Here is a 15,242-nt window from a genome sequence, read left to right on the forward strand (position 1 = left end):
TTTAATTTTCGCAGAGAAGGAGCTATGTGCCCCTCCCTTTTCTTTTGGAAGAACATCAGTCACTGGCCAAAAGCTTGTTTATCTTCAGCTGTGAGTTGCATAAAGCCTCATTAATTGCAATAAACGGTCTATTTCCCAACTGGATTTCTGAACCTGGACTAAGTATACTTCACGCAAAAATACCTTCTTAAGTGTTTCATGGCCTGCTACTAAAGCAATACCCCAAAGAATTATGAAACTGCAGAAGTACGAGTGGTATAAGCATTTTTTTTGGCAGCTGGCTTGCAGCTGTGGAACTTATTCCCCATCCCTACCATAGGATCTCAGAACATCTGGTGATTCTCATCACTCCCTTGCCCTAAAACCCAGAAAACATCAAATGGCTTAAACTATCTCATGCTTCTGAAGCTCCTCTTCCTTCCTGTCTCTGAAGAGATTTTAATATGAAATTTATGATAAATGCAATCATCAATGCAAGCCCCTTCTCCAAAGTTCATATTCATGGCAGGATTATACAGCTACAATGTGAAATCACATCTTATGGATGCAGCTTTATTATGATCCATTATTGTTTAAATACCACATTAAAGACTTTGGTTCTGAATTAACTAACCACAGCACGAACATAGCTGCCTTCATTTTGTCATCAGCCATGACTGAGGCACATTTAAAGAGGTCCATAGTTGTACTGATATTAAAAACAGTATTTCCTTCTTATTCCCATCCTACCATCCAAATGCAGCCTTGAAATACAGACAAACTTTAGATTTTTTTCATCCATTACCTTTGGGGGAAATGGCCAATGACTGGAAGTTGACACCATGGAGCAGGCAGGAGGAGTGGGCCATTAAGTGATATATCCTTGATTAGTTTCCATCCATAGCTTCTTCTCCGGCTTTCAGATGTTTTGGAGAATAGGTTGGCCTCCTCTTTTTTTGTGGCAGCCCTTATTAGAACACTGCTATCATGTCACCCCATGTCCTTCTTTTTATTAAACTAGAATATAAGAATATAAGCAGATCTGTGCTAATTCATCCAAAAATTTGTCTAATCCATCATTCTGTTTCCTTGGTGGCCAGAGAATACCAGAATAAGAAGACAATTTCCCCTCTCCAATTTATGTTTCCTGTAATTAGGCTTCCCAGTCTACATTCTTTATTAATAAAGGCAAAGGTTCCCCTCGCATATACGTGCTAGATGTTCCCGATGCTAGGGGGCAGTGCTCATCTCATTGTTCATTGAGATCATCTAGTTCAATTCCCATCGAAAGCAAAGTTGCACTTAAGAAGCTATGATCTCTCCCAGCACCTGTTATTATCCTCCTTTCTACCATACCAGAATTGTGCTGCTAATTGTGATTTTTTAAAAAAATGATAATGTATATTTGTTTTCAATTTGTTTTTATTGGACTATTTTACCTGTTGCAAGCCACCCAGTGTAACTTAAATGAGATGGGCAGCCATTCAAATCAAATCAAATCAAATCAAACAACAAAAGAAATAAAAGACAGAATTTTTTGAGTGCCAGTTGAGAGTGAATAGGACTTTCTGGCTTTGACCAGCTGGTTTGTTTCTAAAGCAGGATTAGAATCCACAATCCTCCCATTTCTAACCTAGTGCCTGTAACTACCATGCCAAATTTAGCAATTGCCTGTCTTGTTCTTGAATGTGGCTGATTTATGATGTTTATCAGTGCCAAGACTGGGCTGATCTTGCTTAGACTCAGAAAATAGGCAAGAGCTTTAGCAGACCTCCTAGAATATCAGGGCTCTATATCTTGGAAGAAGACAATGGCAAACCACTTCCATATAGCTGCCAACAAAAATATACCAGTGTCTATAGCTGAACTCAGCAAAATCATAACCATTATCATTATCATATTTGTTTACCGTATTTTCATTTAATATATAAAGCTTTGTGATAGCCTATTTTACTTTAAATTTCTTTAATTAATCCTCAAAAATGCCTTTTCATTGCAGATGCACACACATTAATTTTCATTGAACTATGCACCATAATCTCTTCTATCAAGTGTTATTACAGGTTTGATGCAGGAGTAGGTAACATACTGTCCTAATCCCAATATTTGTTTGCAGCTTGCAAAGCCAACTCAGCGGCCAAACCACTTTTGTAGCTTGCAGATGATCAAACACAAAATAAACTTTGACTTTGCCTTTACTGTTAGCCATCATGGTAAACCAGCAATCTGTAAGGGGGTTATTGAGAGAAAGAAGGAAATGTAATTGCTTCCTCTAACCTCTTAACGATTGTGTTGGGAAAAGAGAGGAAAAAAAAGACTGGTGAGATGTGAAATGGCTGAATTGTTTCAAATCCTGGCAGGATAGCAGCTCTAAGAGCTGACAAAGTTATCTTCTTACAGTATTTTTTTATTTAGTAGGAAAAACAGAACTCTAGAAACAGATGCACAAAGTCAGCAGCTCTTGAAACATTATTATTGCTTTCCATTTAGTTAACTGAAACTAAAATTGTATCAACAAATCAGAAGGATTTAGTCTTGCTTGGGAGATATAAAAGTACTCTTATCAGTAGCAGTGCAAAAATCGGTGTTTGCATTAAATGCCACTGAAAGATCTTGTAATAAGATGGTGCAATAGTTCTGGCAATAGCAGCATTCAAAATTTCAGGTTAAATTCAGTATCAGTCTGAACTTAAATAAGTTTTTGCTGGAAGGTTCAAGAAGAAAAAAAATAAATTTAAGAACTTTTCACCACTAGAAAGAAAAGACCTTATTTCCTCTGTAAGAACGAATAGAGGATATGACAAAGATACCAAGTTAGGAGGGAGGGGTAAAGAGAGAGATTTTCTTATAAAAGGAAAAGCACTATTGATAGCTGGAGTGAGGAAGACACCTCCCCAGTCATATGCTGCTTTCCTGCTTAAGCATAATTGCAGACCTCAAATGTGAGAGTTTCATAAGAATTCCCACATTCTTATCCTTCCCTTCTCCTTTCTTCTCTAATCTGAAGATGGTGAATGATTGACCAGCAATTCATTACCCTGGAGATATAAAAATTTGGTTAATTATTTCTACTCTTAAATGCCAAATCCCTTAAGCTTAATACAACACTGCAAACATGTGTACCATAGTATTCCCAGAATTCAGTTCCCTCCAAGAGAGATCCAGCTCATAACATAATTCAGCATCATAAAATGTTAAGAACTAATTAATGCCTTCCAAAAGAAAACCCTCAAAACAACACCCAACTTTCTGCCTTTTCTCTATCAATTCTTTTTCAACCTGATAAGAATTTCTTCTCAATATTTTTTGTCACAGGAGAATGCAATTTCAGAAGAATTTCCATGGATAAATATGGCATACTTCAACAAGATGGACTAAGGAATGTGCATCTCAATATACACTTTTTTCTTTGTACAGTTGTCTCTCTAGTGAGTTTCAGCCATTTGATTTTGATTTGATTTTGATTTTGATTTTATTGACATTTGTAGGCCGCCCTTTTCCCTGAGGGGACTCAGGGCGGCTCACATAAAATCAGGGAAGGGGAAATGCAGACAATAACAAAGACACATATAATAAAAACAGTAACCAACATGCATTCATCATTCGGGAGGGGCAACTATCTTCATCCCCAGGCCTGACGGGCTAGCCAGTTCTTCAAGGCTGTGCGGAAGGCCTGGACGGTGGTGAGGGTACGAATCTCCACGGGGAGTTCGTTCCAAAGGGTCGGGGCGACTACTGAGAAGGCCCTCCTCCTTGTAGTTGCCAGCCGACACTGGCTGGCCGATGGAATACGGAGGAGGCCCAATCTGTGTGATCTTATTGGTCGCAGGGAGGTGATTGGCAGAAGGCGGTCTCTCAAGTATCCAGATCCACTACCATGTAGGGCTTTATGGGTGATTAACAGCACCTTGAAGCGCATCCGGAAATCGACAGGTAGCCAGCGCAGCTCGCGGAGGATAGGTGTAATGTGGGTGAACCGCGGTGCACCCACAATCGCTCGCGCGGCTGCGTTCTGTACCAGCTGAAGACGCCGGATGCTCTTCAAGGGCAGCCCCATGTAGAGCACATTGCAGTATTCCAGCCTAGAGGTCACGAGGGCCCGAGTGACTGTTGTGAGTGCCTCCCGATTCAGGTAGGGTCGCAACTGGCGCACCAGGCGAACCTGGGCGAATGCCCCCCTAGCCACAGCCGTCAAATGGTGGTCGAACGATAGCTGTGGATCTAGGAGGACTCCCAAGTTGCGGACCCTCTCTGAGGGGTATAGAATTTGACCCCCCAGCCTGAGAGATGGAATATTGGTGGAATCCTTGGGAGGGAAACACAACAGCCACTCGGTCTTTTCTGGGTTGAGCACAAGCTTGTTAGCCCTCATCCAGTCCATAACCGCCTCCAGGCCCCGGTTCATCACGTCTGCCGCTTCATTGAGTTGGCACGGGGCGGACAGATACAGTTGAGTATCGTCCGCATATTGATGGTATCTGATCCCGTGCCTGCGGATGATCTCTCCCAGCGGTTTCATGTAGATGTTGAATAGTAGGGGGGATAAGACCGAACCCTGAGGCACCCCATATGTTAGGGGCCTAGGGGACGATCTCTGCCCCCCCACTAACACCGACTGCGACCTGTCTGAGAGGTAGGAAGAGAACCACCGCAGCACGGTGCCTCCCACTCCCACCTCTCGCAGTCGTCGCAGAAGGATACCATGGTCGATGGTATCGAAAGCCGCTGAGAGGTCAAGGAGAACCAGGATGGAGGGAAATCCTCCATCTCTGGCTCTCCAGAGATCATCAGTCAATGCGACCAAAGCGGTTTCTGTGCTGTAACCGGGTCTGAAGCCTGACTGGAAGGGGTCGAGATAGTTTGCTTCCTCCAAGGACCGCTGGAGCTGAAAGGCCACCACCTTCTCAACAACCTTCCCAAGGAAGGGAAGGTTGGAGACTGGACGATAGTTATTAAGGACAGCTGGATCCAAAGATGGCTTCTTTAGGAGGGGTCTCACCACCGCCGCTTTCAGTGCGGCGGGGAAGTTCCCCTCCCGAAGAGAGGCGGTCACGACCGCCTGGATCCAGCCTTGTGTCACCTCACTGCTGCTGGTAACCAGCCATGAGGGACACGGGTCCAGTACGCAGGTGGAGGCACTCACAGCCCTCATGGCCTTGTCCACATCCCCGGGGGTAACATCCTGAAACTCAACCCAGAGATGTTCCATCTGATCCTCTTGTGCCTCGGCTGGAACTGCAGGGGTGGAGTCCAAGTCCGACCGAAACCGAGCAATTTTGTCCGCTAAGAATTGGGCATAATCCTCAGCTCTGCCCTGCAAGGGTTCCCCCGCCTCCCTTTTATTTAATAGGGAGCGGGTTATCTTAAACAGGGCGGCTGGGCGGGACTCAGCGGACGCAACCAAGGTGGCTATGTGGGATCTTTTCGCTGCCCTAAGCGCTCTGGTGTATTCCTTGGTGCAGGTGGTTACCATTGCTCGGTTCGATTCGGACTTATTGGACCTCCATCGGTGCTCTAGGCATCTCCTCCGGCGCTTCATCTCCCGGAGTTCCTCGGTGAACCAAGGGGGTCTCCGGGATCCGCCGCCTCGGAGGGGCCGTAGTGGCGCAATCCGGTCGAGGGCCTCTGATGCTGCCGAATGCCAGGCAGCAGCCAAAGTCTCTACCGGATTGTGGGCGAAAGAATCAGGAATGACCCCAAGTTCCGTCTGGAACCTTAATGGTTCCATGAGTCGCCTGGGGCGGAACCACCTGGTCGGTTCCTCCTCCCTACAGTGGGGGTTTGGTCTCTGGAAGTCGAGCCTCAGTAGGCAATGGTCTGACCACGACAGGGGTATGATGTCGTTACCCCTCAGACCAAGATCACAAATCCACTGCTCCGAGAGGAATACGAGGTCGAGCATGTGACCCGCCGAATGGGTTGGGCCCCGAATTACTTGGGTCAAGCCCATGGCTGTCATGGAAGCCATGAACTCCTGCGCCCCATCAGAGTTTTCACCGAGCGAAGGCAAATTGAAGTCCCCCAGGACCATCAACCTAGGGAACTCAATTGCCAGCTCGGCTACCGACTCGAGGAGCGAGGAGAGGGCTGCTGCAACGCTGTTGGGAGGCAGGTACGTTAACAGCAAACCCACTTGACCCTTGAGGTCCAACTTTATCAGCAGAGACTCACACCCGACAAGCTGCGGAGCAGGGACCCTACGAGGAACTAACGACTCCCGGATGACAGCGGCCACACCCCCACCCCTTCCCTGGGCTCTCGGCTGGTGCAGCACCTGAAATCCTTCTGGGCACAGTTCTACAAGGGGGACTCCTCCCTCTGGGCCCAGCCAGGTTTCAGTAATACATGCCAGGTCTGCCCTCTCGTCTAAAATTAAGTCCCGGACGAGAGGAGCTTTATGTACCACAGACCTGGCATTTAGCGACAGCAGCCTGAGTCCAGGGTCCTGATTACTTGCGCCATCTGGTCTCGGAGTGGGACTCACAGGGCCGGAAGGAGGGATCTCTGTAATGTAGCGAACCCTCCTTCCCCGGTAATGGCCTGCCCTGAAGTCCCCGCCGTATCTGCCCCTCCCTGTTACGACCGTAATACCCCGACCCTCTCCCGTGTCTCTAGTTCCCTCAACCACCCCCATGGCCCCCGCTTCTCCCGGCAGGTCCTCCGAATCAGACATACTCATTCATTCACCCAAGCAGTCCCCACAGAAAGTTAAAACACATAAAAATACAATGATAATGAATAATAAAAGTGGGATCATTCACTCAAGCACATACAATCCCATGCACTCATCATACCAGATAAAAATTGCGCGGTTAAACGGTTGTGCGAATTGGTGAAGGCTGGATCTTAGGATTGGCCTTCTCGTTAATAAGGTCTAATGGGAGTCCGATAGAACGCTGTAAATGGTCCAGAAAATGGTCCAGAAAATTTCACATATTTTTTTCAAATTCACTATTTTATTCAGATTTGGAAGTGTGGGCAACCAAGAAGGCTTCAGAATGATGGAAAGTTGTGGAAAAGAAAATATATCATAGTGCCAGACTGGGGGTGGGTTCCTGCCAGTTCTAACCTCTTCTATAGAAGAGGTTTCACAAATCTACCGTGCTGTTTAGAACCGGTTCCAGCTCTCTCCCGCCGCCTGTCCGCAGCACACTTGCCCTGCCCGCCGCTCACTGATTGGCTGGCTCACCAATCGCCGTGCCTGCCTCTAAGAGTCCTATCTAAACCTTAAAGTCTTAAAGCTGTCAAGTTTGAACACCACTGGGTTTTTTTCTAAAGGGTTAGGGGTGCAAGGGTCTTGTATCTTGACAGCTTTAAGACTTGTGTGCTTCAATGCCAGAGTTCCTGAGCCAACATGACGGAAGGAGGAATTCTGGGAGTTGAAGTCCACAAGTCTTAAAGCTGTCAAGTTTGAACACCCCTGGGGTTTTTTTTCTAAAGGATTAGGGGTGCAAGGGTCTTGTAACTTGACAACTTTAAGACTTGTGGGCTTCAAATGCCAGAGTTCCTGAGCCAACATTTTGGTTGCTAAGCAAGAGCGTTGTTAAGTGAGTTTCAGCACATTTTACAAGTTGGCCATGCCCACCCAGTCACAAGACTGCCAAGCCACTCCCACCCAGTCACATGACCGTCAAGCCACACTCCCACAAAGCAGGCCACACCTACAGAAGAGGTTCTAAAAAAAAGTGAAACCCATCACTGTGGCAGACGTAGGATCTTCTACCACCGCCAGCAATAGTTCAGAAATACAACCAAAATAATAAATCAGAAAAACCAAGGCCCTTTTTTTATTTGCAGGGGAAAAAACATTTCTAAAAAAATGCAATGTGAATTTTTGCACAACATTACTTTCAACACACTGAAGGAAAAAGTGGCATTTCTCCACCTATCTCCCCTCCTTCTCAAATATAAAATATGGGGGAAACAAAGTTGTCTGAAGATAAAAGCCGATTACACTTTTCTCAGTATTAAATTAGGCAGATAAATTAGTGCTGAGGAAATGTAAGAGTTGGTTCTCAGACTGTTCAAGATTTAATTGGTCATTATATAAACAACCAGCTGCAGACTTCTCAATTAACAGTGGAGAGAGCTGCTTTCCCTCTAGTGTAGTAGGAAACTGTGAGAAAAAGATTCACAAACTTTCCAACTAATGCACCCTGCGCTGAGTGAAAATTATTTCACCCACTGAAATTCTTGAAAAACTACTCTTTTCATAAATCTTGTTGAAAAGAATGCTGAGTTCATGCTTGGGGGCAAAAGTTAACATCCCAAAAAATATTTTTAGTTTAGGTAATGCCTGAAGGCCTAACAGGAAATGTAGGACATCTTTATTTGGAATGCAGAGAAACAGAATAAATTATTTTTTGGAACAAAAATAAGGAACTCATGATAGTTGGGTTGTTCACCCATCTTTGAATTCCAAATGTCAAGTATGGTTGCTCCTCCAACTTTGCTGTAAATCTTTACTCTCCAACATTTGTTTTCCTATTGATAATAAGGAGAAACAGCAGCCACAGAGAAGCATCCCTCATGCCTTGAATGCTTAAAGGCAGTGTCCCAGGTGCCGTGGATCCTGCAAAAAGTAATTTCCTAGAATATAGAAAATCTAAATTTCCCAGGTGTCCTAGCAACCAATATACTATTTGTGCAATACTGATTCTGTTGTAGAAAGAAGCACTCAGTTGCACAATGAAATTGCACAATTAATGTCTACTGCTAAAACAGAAGAACATTACAGTTCTGACAATTCTGCACTCACTGTAATTGAAAAGCATTTGGAATTCTAAAATACTAATTGGAAATTTATGTACAGGTAGTCCTTGATTTAGGCCGAGTCATTTAGCAATTGCTCAAAGTCAAGACGGACCCTCCCCAGGGCCAGATTTGAAGTTGTGATGGCCAGGCCCCTCCATGGGCATTGTGTTTGTGTTTGCGGAATCTTGGCAACTAGCTGGCAATTTCATTCTTTTCCAGTGTCCCATAGTCATGTGCCATTTACTTCCAGTTTCCAGCAAACATGGCCTTTGCGGACAAAGCATTCATTTAAGGATTACTACCAAAAGGTCATTAAACAGGGCACAATCATATGGTGACCCATTTAACAACAAGCATGACTTGTGACCGTAACTCCAGGCTTAATTATGCTCAAAAGTTGAGCAGTACATGTATCCTGACAAATTCATAAGTCAGGAAGAAGGGGAAAAAAATCTGAGAAAGATAATACTACTGAATGAAAGCACTGTTAACACTCCATAGGCAATAAACCATGAGAAAAGCATTTTGTTACTTTCCTCTGCTTAAACGCTACATAGAAAGGTCTTTTGCCCTGGCAGCAAACAGAAGCATCTTTCAAGAATAATGTTTATTGGATAAAGTAATCCATATGAAGGTTCAGACTTGCACTTAACAATGGCCAAAATGTGCCCTGGCAACAATTCTTTTCTACCATATCCCCTATCCCACCACCTTTCTCCTACCTCAGTTCATAAGCGCAAAGCCTTCAGCACATTTCCCATAGCATCTCAGCATTTTTCCCTCCCTTAACCTGACTTTGCTGAAAGGCAACCCTGAGTATACAAAAGTTTTGGGCACCCATTATCCGTGACCCGTCAAAACCGTGGAGGACGAAAGCGCGCATTTGATGTCATCACAGCACGACAAAAAAAATTAAAAATTGAAATAAAAATAAAATTAAAGCAAGCCAATTCACATAAAGGTAAGGGTTAGATTTAGGTTTAGGGTTAGGTTAAGGGTTAGGGTTTGGTTTAGAGCGTTAGGGTTACGTTTAGCGTTAGGTTAAGGGTTAGCGTTAGGTTTAGCGTTAGGTTAAGGGTTACGTTTAGGGTTAGATTTAGGGTTAGGTTAAGGGTTAGGTTTAGGGTTAGGTTTAGGGTTAGGTTTAGGGTTAGGTTTGGGGGGGTTAGGGTAAGGTTTTCGCTTTATTTTTACATTTTTCGATCACAGCGCGATGTTTTCGTCGCGCTGTGATGACGTCAAATGTGCGCTTTCGTCGAGCACGATTTTGTCCTCCGCGGTTTTGTGGTGGAACCCCCATTATCATATAGCAGTGTTTGTCAACTTTAAGACGTGTTGACTTCAACTCCCATGCCAGATGGGGACTTGTTGAAGTCCATACATCTTAAAAGTTGCCAACGTTGAGAAACATTGCCATAGACCAATGAGTCTCAACCTTCCTAATGCCGCGACCCTTTAATACAGTTCCTCATGTTGTGGTGACCCCCAACCATAAAATTATTTTATGTTTTCTGTATTTTTTCAAAAATATGTGTTTTCCGATGGCCTTAGGCGACCCCTGTGAAAGGGTCATTCGACCCCCAAAGGGGTCCAGACCCACAGGTTGAGAACCACTGCCATAGACAGAGGGAAATCAAGCCACTCAAGTAGCTGAGCAGAGGCACCCAAGGCAGGATAGGGTTCAGCAAGCAGCAAACAAACCTCTCGCTCTAATTTTCTGCAGATTCCAAGACAGATGAAGTGCACTTCAAGTCAACCCACAAGATAAACACACCAAGTTTCCCCACTGCATGCATTTAGAAAGTTTTTTTAAAAAACTTGTAACATTGTTTATAATGCATTTCCCCCTTCTCTTTCAATAGCCCTCACTTTGCAGCAGACCACCGGGCTGTAGCTAAGAGGATTCTACTTCAAGGAGTATGAAGTTTGTTCCTGTAGACAAGCCAGCAGCCTGCCAAAAGTGGGGTGAAGTAATTGAAAACCTATTTGGCATTTTAAAGGTGATTCAAAATAAGGGGGGCTTCTCTCTTCTGTTCCAAGGACCTGGTGGGCTCAGGAAGCCCACAGTGATGCAAACCAAAAAGCCCCTGCCCGCGGATAATAAAAGGGGGAGATGGACTCCGTGTTGGCTGCTACAATATACTCCTAGGCAAATCTACACCTGAAGGCTCCTCCTCTAAGGCCTGGGCTTCGGTGAAGCCGCCCCGTTCCCTTATAAGAGAGGGCCCAGGAGAGGCTCCTTGCTTCCGCTTCTTTCTCAGATAAGTCGCAGGCTGAAGACAGACGAAGGGCCGCAGCCAAAGAACCGCGAGGGGGTAAGTTCAAAGTTGCCTCAAGCGGGTGCGCGTACCCGGGGGCGCGTATTCGGAGGCGCGCGGAAGCAGAGCGCGTTCGCGGCTGCTCCGAGCGGCCGAAACGAAAGCCTGGGATCTACGACCGCTTCCTTCCCCACCACAACCCGTGCTTGCAGCCCGAAAATGTCGAAAAACGGGAAAAGGAGGGGATCTAACTTTTAAGTTTTACGCTTTCTTTTCCTTCTGACGTGCCTGTGTGATGGTCGCTCTTGACACAGCCTGCTTGACTTGTTAATGCATGGCTGCATATTGTTTTATGCAATAGAGAATTACTGAAATGGAAGGGGGGCAAACCATGCGGAAATTACCATGGGAGTAAGCGGTATTCTTCATTCTGTCATGCACTGTTGGATAACTATTTGTCTGAAGTGGTGTAGGGTTTCCTGCCTAGGCAAGGGGGTTGGACTAGAAGACCTCTAAGGTCCCTTCCAACTCTGTTGTTCTATTCTATTCTATTCTCGAAAGCAGAACTTTTAGGTTGGCACAGACACCTAAAGGGAAAGTGAGCATTTGGTAAGGCTGCTAATCTGAAAATAAAAGTGTTTTATAAATTATCATGTATCATCAAGGATATTTGGTCTTTCTGTCCTGGACCAATGCAGCTACTGATGCCATTCTGGCAATAGTTTTCTGTCATTACTTAAATGCAGAAAATTTGCATTTTAGCCCAATTTTATCTGAATAATAACACACAACAAACACATAAGAAATGGACATATCTGTATAACAAATATTATAAAGATAACTCAATGGAAGAAGCTCCTTAAACATAATGAAGACTACATGCAAATTAGATTAACATGGCTAATTTACTCATTGACTACTTGCTAACAACAAACAATTTGCCTGTATGAATGAATGGTTCTTCTACAAGAAAAGATTTTGCAAGGAGCTTATATGAACCATCCACAATTGTGATATAAGCAACATATAAATTAAATAAATAAGGAAAAGACTCTACAGCATCAATTGAAAGACAATTAAATTGTGCAACAAGTCTTTATGTCCCAAACTCCCTTTCAGCTGCCTGAAAATGTTCTGCCTCAGTCTTCTTCACCTAAGTAGAATAGGGATAATTATTAAGGATAATAAAAATAGTATTGAAAATATAGATGCCAATATTATAAACCAGTGATGTAATTGCATTTGAAAGATTGTGTGCAGTTATGGTCAGGACCTCTTAAAAGGGATGTAAGAGAATTATAGATTTGGGGGATGACATCTAAGATGATCAAGAAGCTGGAGCAGTTTCCCTATTAAGAAAGGTTGTGTGAAATTAAATCCTGGAATGATCAGGATCAATAAAAGGATTGTATTTTTACACAACGTATAATTAAACGTGAAATTTGCTATCGTGATTGGTGCTGGCTATCATCTTGGCTGAATCAACAAATAAAAAGTGGGACTACTTCATGGAAGCCATGGGAATCAGTGGCTATTAGTCTTAATGTAAATGTGACTATCTCTGGAGGCCAACTTCTGAGAGACTAAGGGGTTTCTTTGTGCACTTAGTTGGCCGCTGTGAGAAGAGACTGCTAGACTAGTCAGGGCAGGGGTGTCACACTCATGTCACGACGGCGTCACATGACATATTGGGACTTTTCCTCCCTTCACTAAACTGGGTGTGGCCATGCCGGCATGTGACGCATCTGACCCACGGGCCGGGAGTTTGACAGCCCTGAGTTAGGGGATGGATGAATCCCATCCACCTAGATGCTGCTGCTTATCTATGTTCTTAAGAAGGCTGAGTTTGAGCTAGACAGAACAATATTGACCTCACTTAACTGAATTGTGAAATTCACGGCGGTCCATAACAAAAAAATATTATTTTATGCTTTTGTTTTTTATATAAACAAAAGATATCATTGGTTTTCTGTCCAAGCCTCAGGATCTTGATTTTTGCCATCTCATTATATATCCAAATACTTCTAAAGATGTGCTTTAAGTGAACATTTTGTTTGTACTTCATCTGTCAATGAGTAGTCTGTTCTTCCAGCCCAAGGTATTCTCAGCAATCTTCTCCAGCACTACAATTCAAAGATATCGATATTTCTTTTAGAACCTTTTTGATAATACATGTTTATGATAAGCTAAGTGGCTTTAACAGTTGTCATTGTCATGGCTCTGAACTTTTAATATTTGTTTATACTAGATTCTGTTTTACTCTCAAATTTAGGCTCTCAACAAGCCTATAATTTTCAGGTACAGATAGTGTTTGACTTACAACAATTCATTTAGTGACCATTCGAAGTTACAACGGCACTGAAAGAAGTGATTTATGACCATTTTTTACACTTACAACCATTGCAGAATCCTCATAGTCACGTGATCAAAATTCAGACACTTGATAATTGACTCATATTTATGACAGTTGTAGTACCCCATGTGATCACCTTTTGCAACCTTCTGACAAATAAAGTCAGTGAGAAAAACAGATTCACTTAGCAACTGTATTACTAACTTATCAGCTATATATGAAGAAATATTGCAGGAACTGGGTATATCTAATTTAATGAAAAGAAGGACTAGGGGAGAAATGATAGCAGTGTTCCAATATCTCAGGGGTTGCCACAAAGAAGAGTGAGTTAAGCTATTAGCCAAAGCACCTGAGGGTAGAACAAGAAGCAATGGGTGGAAACTAATCAAGGAGAGAAGCAACTTAGAACTAAGAAGAAATTTCCTGACAGTTAGAACAATTAATCAGTGGAAGAATTTGCCCAGAAGCTGTGAATCAGGGGTGGGTTTCAGGCGGTTCGCGGCGGTCCCCGCGAACCGGTTGGTCGGCGAACCCGGAAGTAAGTAACTTCTGGGAACGCCGAAGGATCCACCCGCCCGCCTGCGTTTCTTACCTGGTTTTGATGAGTTCTGCGTTTCCACGCATGCGCAGAACGCATACAGTGCCTGCGCGATCCTCCAGGAGCAGCTGGAGCATCGCACAGGCGCTAGTACGCATCCGTGCACTGCGCGTGTGCACGAGGATGCCGCCGGCCCCGTTACAACCGAACCGGTTGGAACGGGGCGAGAAACCCACCCCTGCTGTGAATGCTCCAACACTGGAAGTTTTTAAGAAGATGTTGGATAACCATTTGTCTGAAGTGATGTAGGGTTTCCTGCCTAAGTAGGGGGTTGGATTAGAAGACCTCCTTCCAACTCTGTTGTTCTATTCTGTTCTAACTGCAGGGGTTCACTTAACGGGCATAAGAAAGGTCATAAAATGCATAAAACTTATTTAACAACTGTTTCACTTAACAACAGAAATTTTGGGTTCAATTCAGGTAATTTGAGAACTACCTATAGGGGGGGGGCATTCGCCCAGGTTCGCCTGGTGCGCCAGTTGCGACCCTACCTGAATCGGGAGGCTCTCACAACAGTCACTCGGGCCCTTGTGATCTCTAGGCTGGAATACTGCAATGTGCTCTACATGGGGCTGCCCTTGAAGAGCATCCGGCGGCTTCAGCTAGTGCAGAACGCAGCCGCGCGAGTGATTGCGGGTGCACCTCGATTCACCCGCATAACACCCATCCTCCGCGAGCTGCGCTGGCTGCCTGTCGATCTCCAGATGCGCTTCAAGGTGCTATTAATCACCCATAAAGCCCTACATGGCAGTGGATCTGGATACTTGAGAGACCGCCTTCTGCCAATTACCTCCCTGCGACCAATAAGATCCCATAGACTAGGCCTCCTCCGTATTCCATCGGCCAGCCAGTGTCGGCTGGCAACCACAAGGAGGAGGGCCTTCTCAGCAGTAGCCCCGGCCCTTTGGAACGAGCTCCCCGTGGAGATTCGTACCCTCTCCACCGTCCAAGCCTTCCGCATAGCCTTGAAGAACTGGCTCGCCCGTCAGGCCTGGGGATAAGGATAGTTGCCTCTCCCGAATGATGAATGTATGTTGCTTATTACTTTTATTATATGTTTCTATCTTGATGTTTGTATTCCCCCCTTCCCAGTTTTATGTGAGCCGCCCTGAGTCCCCTCAGGGAAAAGGGCGGCCTACAAATTCTAATAAAACTACAAACTACAAACTCAAATGCTTTATTTCCAAAACCAACCAAAGAATGCTTTATTTTCAAAACCAACCAAGACCAGTTTAGTGGTGCTACAGGATAACCTATGGTCTGGTTACTTATACAATATACACTTTAATGTATGTATATA

At 44.4% G+C, this 15,242-nt stretch overlaps 1 protein-coding gene across 2 annotated transcripts in view; it reads left to right on the forward strand.

Annotated features, from left to right (window-relative positions):
* Positions 1 to 10,921: 10,921 nt before the first annotated feature.
* The window catches only part of CPQ (carboxypeptidase Q), a 177,753-nt gene continuing 173,432 nt past the window's right edge, over positions 10,922 to 15,242 (forward strand). Inside the window, exon 1 of one of the 2 annotated variants that reach the window (XM_032222640.1) lies at positions 10,922 to 11,048. The gene's annotated coding sequence lies outside the window, so the exon portion shown is untranslated. The remainder of the gene's footprint in view (positions 11,049 to 15,242) is intronic. The other variant, XM_032222638.1, reaches the window with a different exon arrangement.

The sequence above is a fragment of the Thamnophis elegans genome, chromosome 8 (assembly GCF_009769535.1).
Source record: "Thamnophis elegans isolate rThaEle1 chromosome 8, rThaEle1.pri, whole genome shotgun sequence".
Taxonomy (NCBI): Eukaryota; Metazoa; Chordata; class Lepidosauria; order Squamata; family Colubridae; genus Thamnophis; species Thamnophis elegans.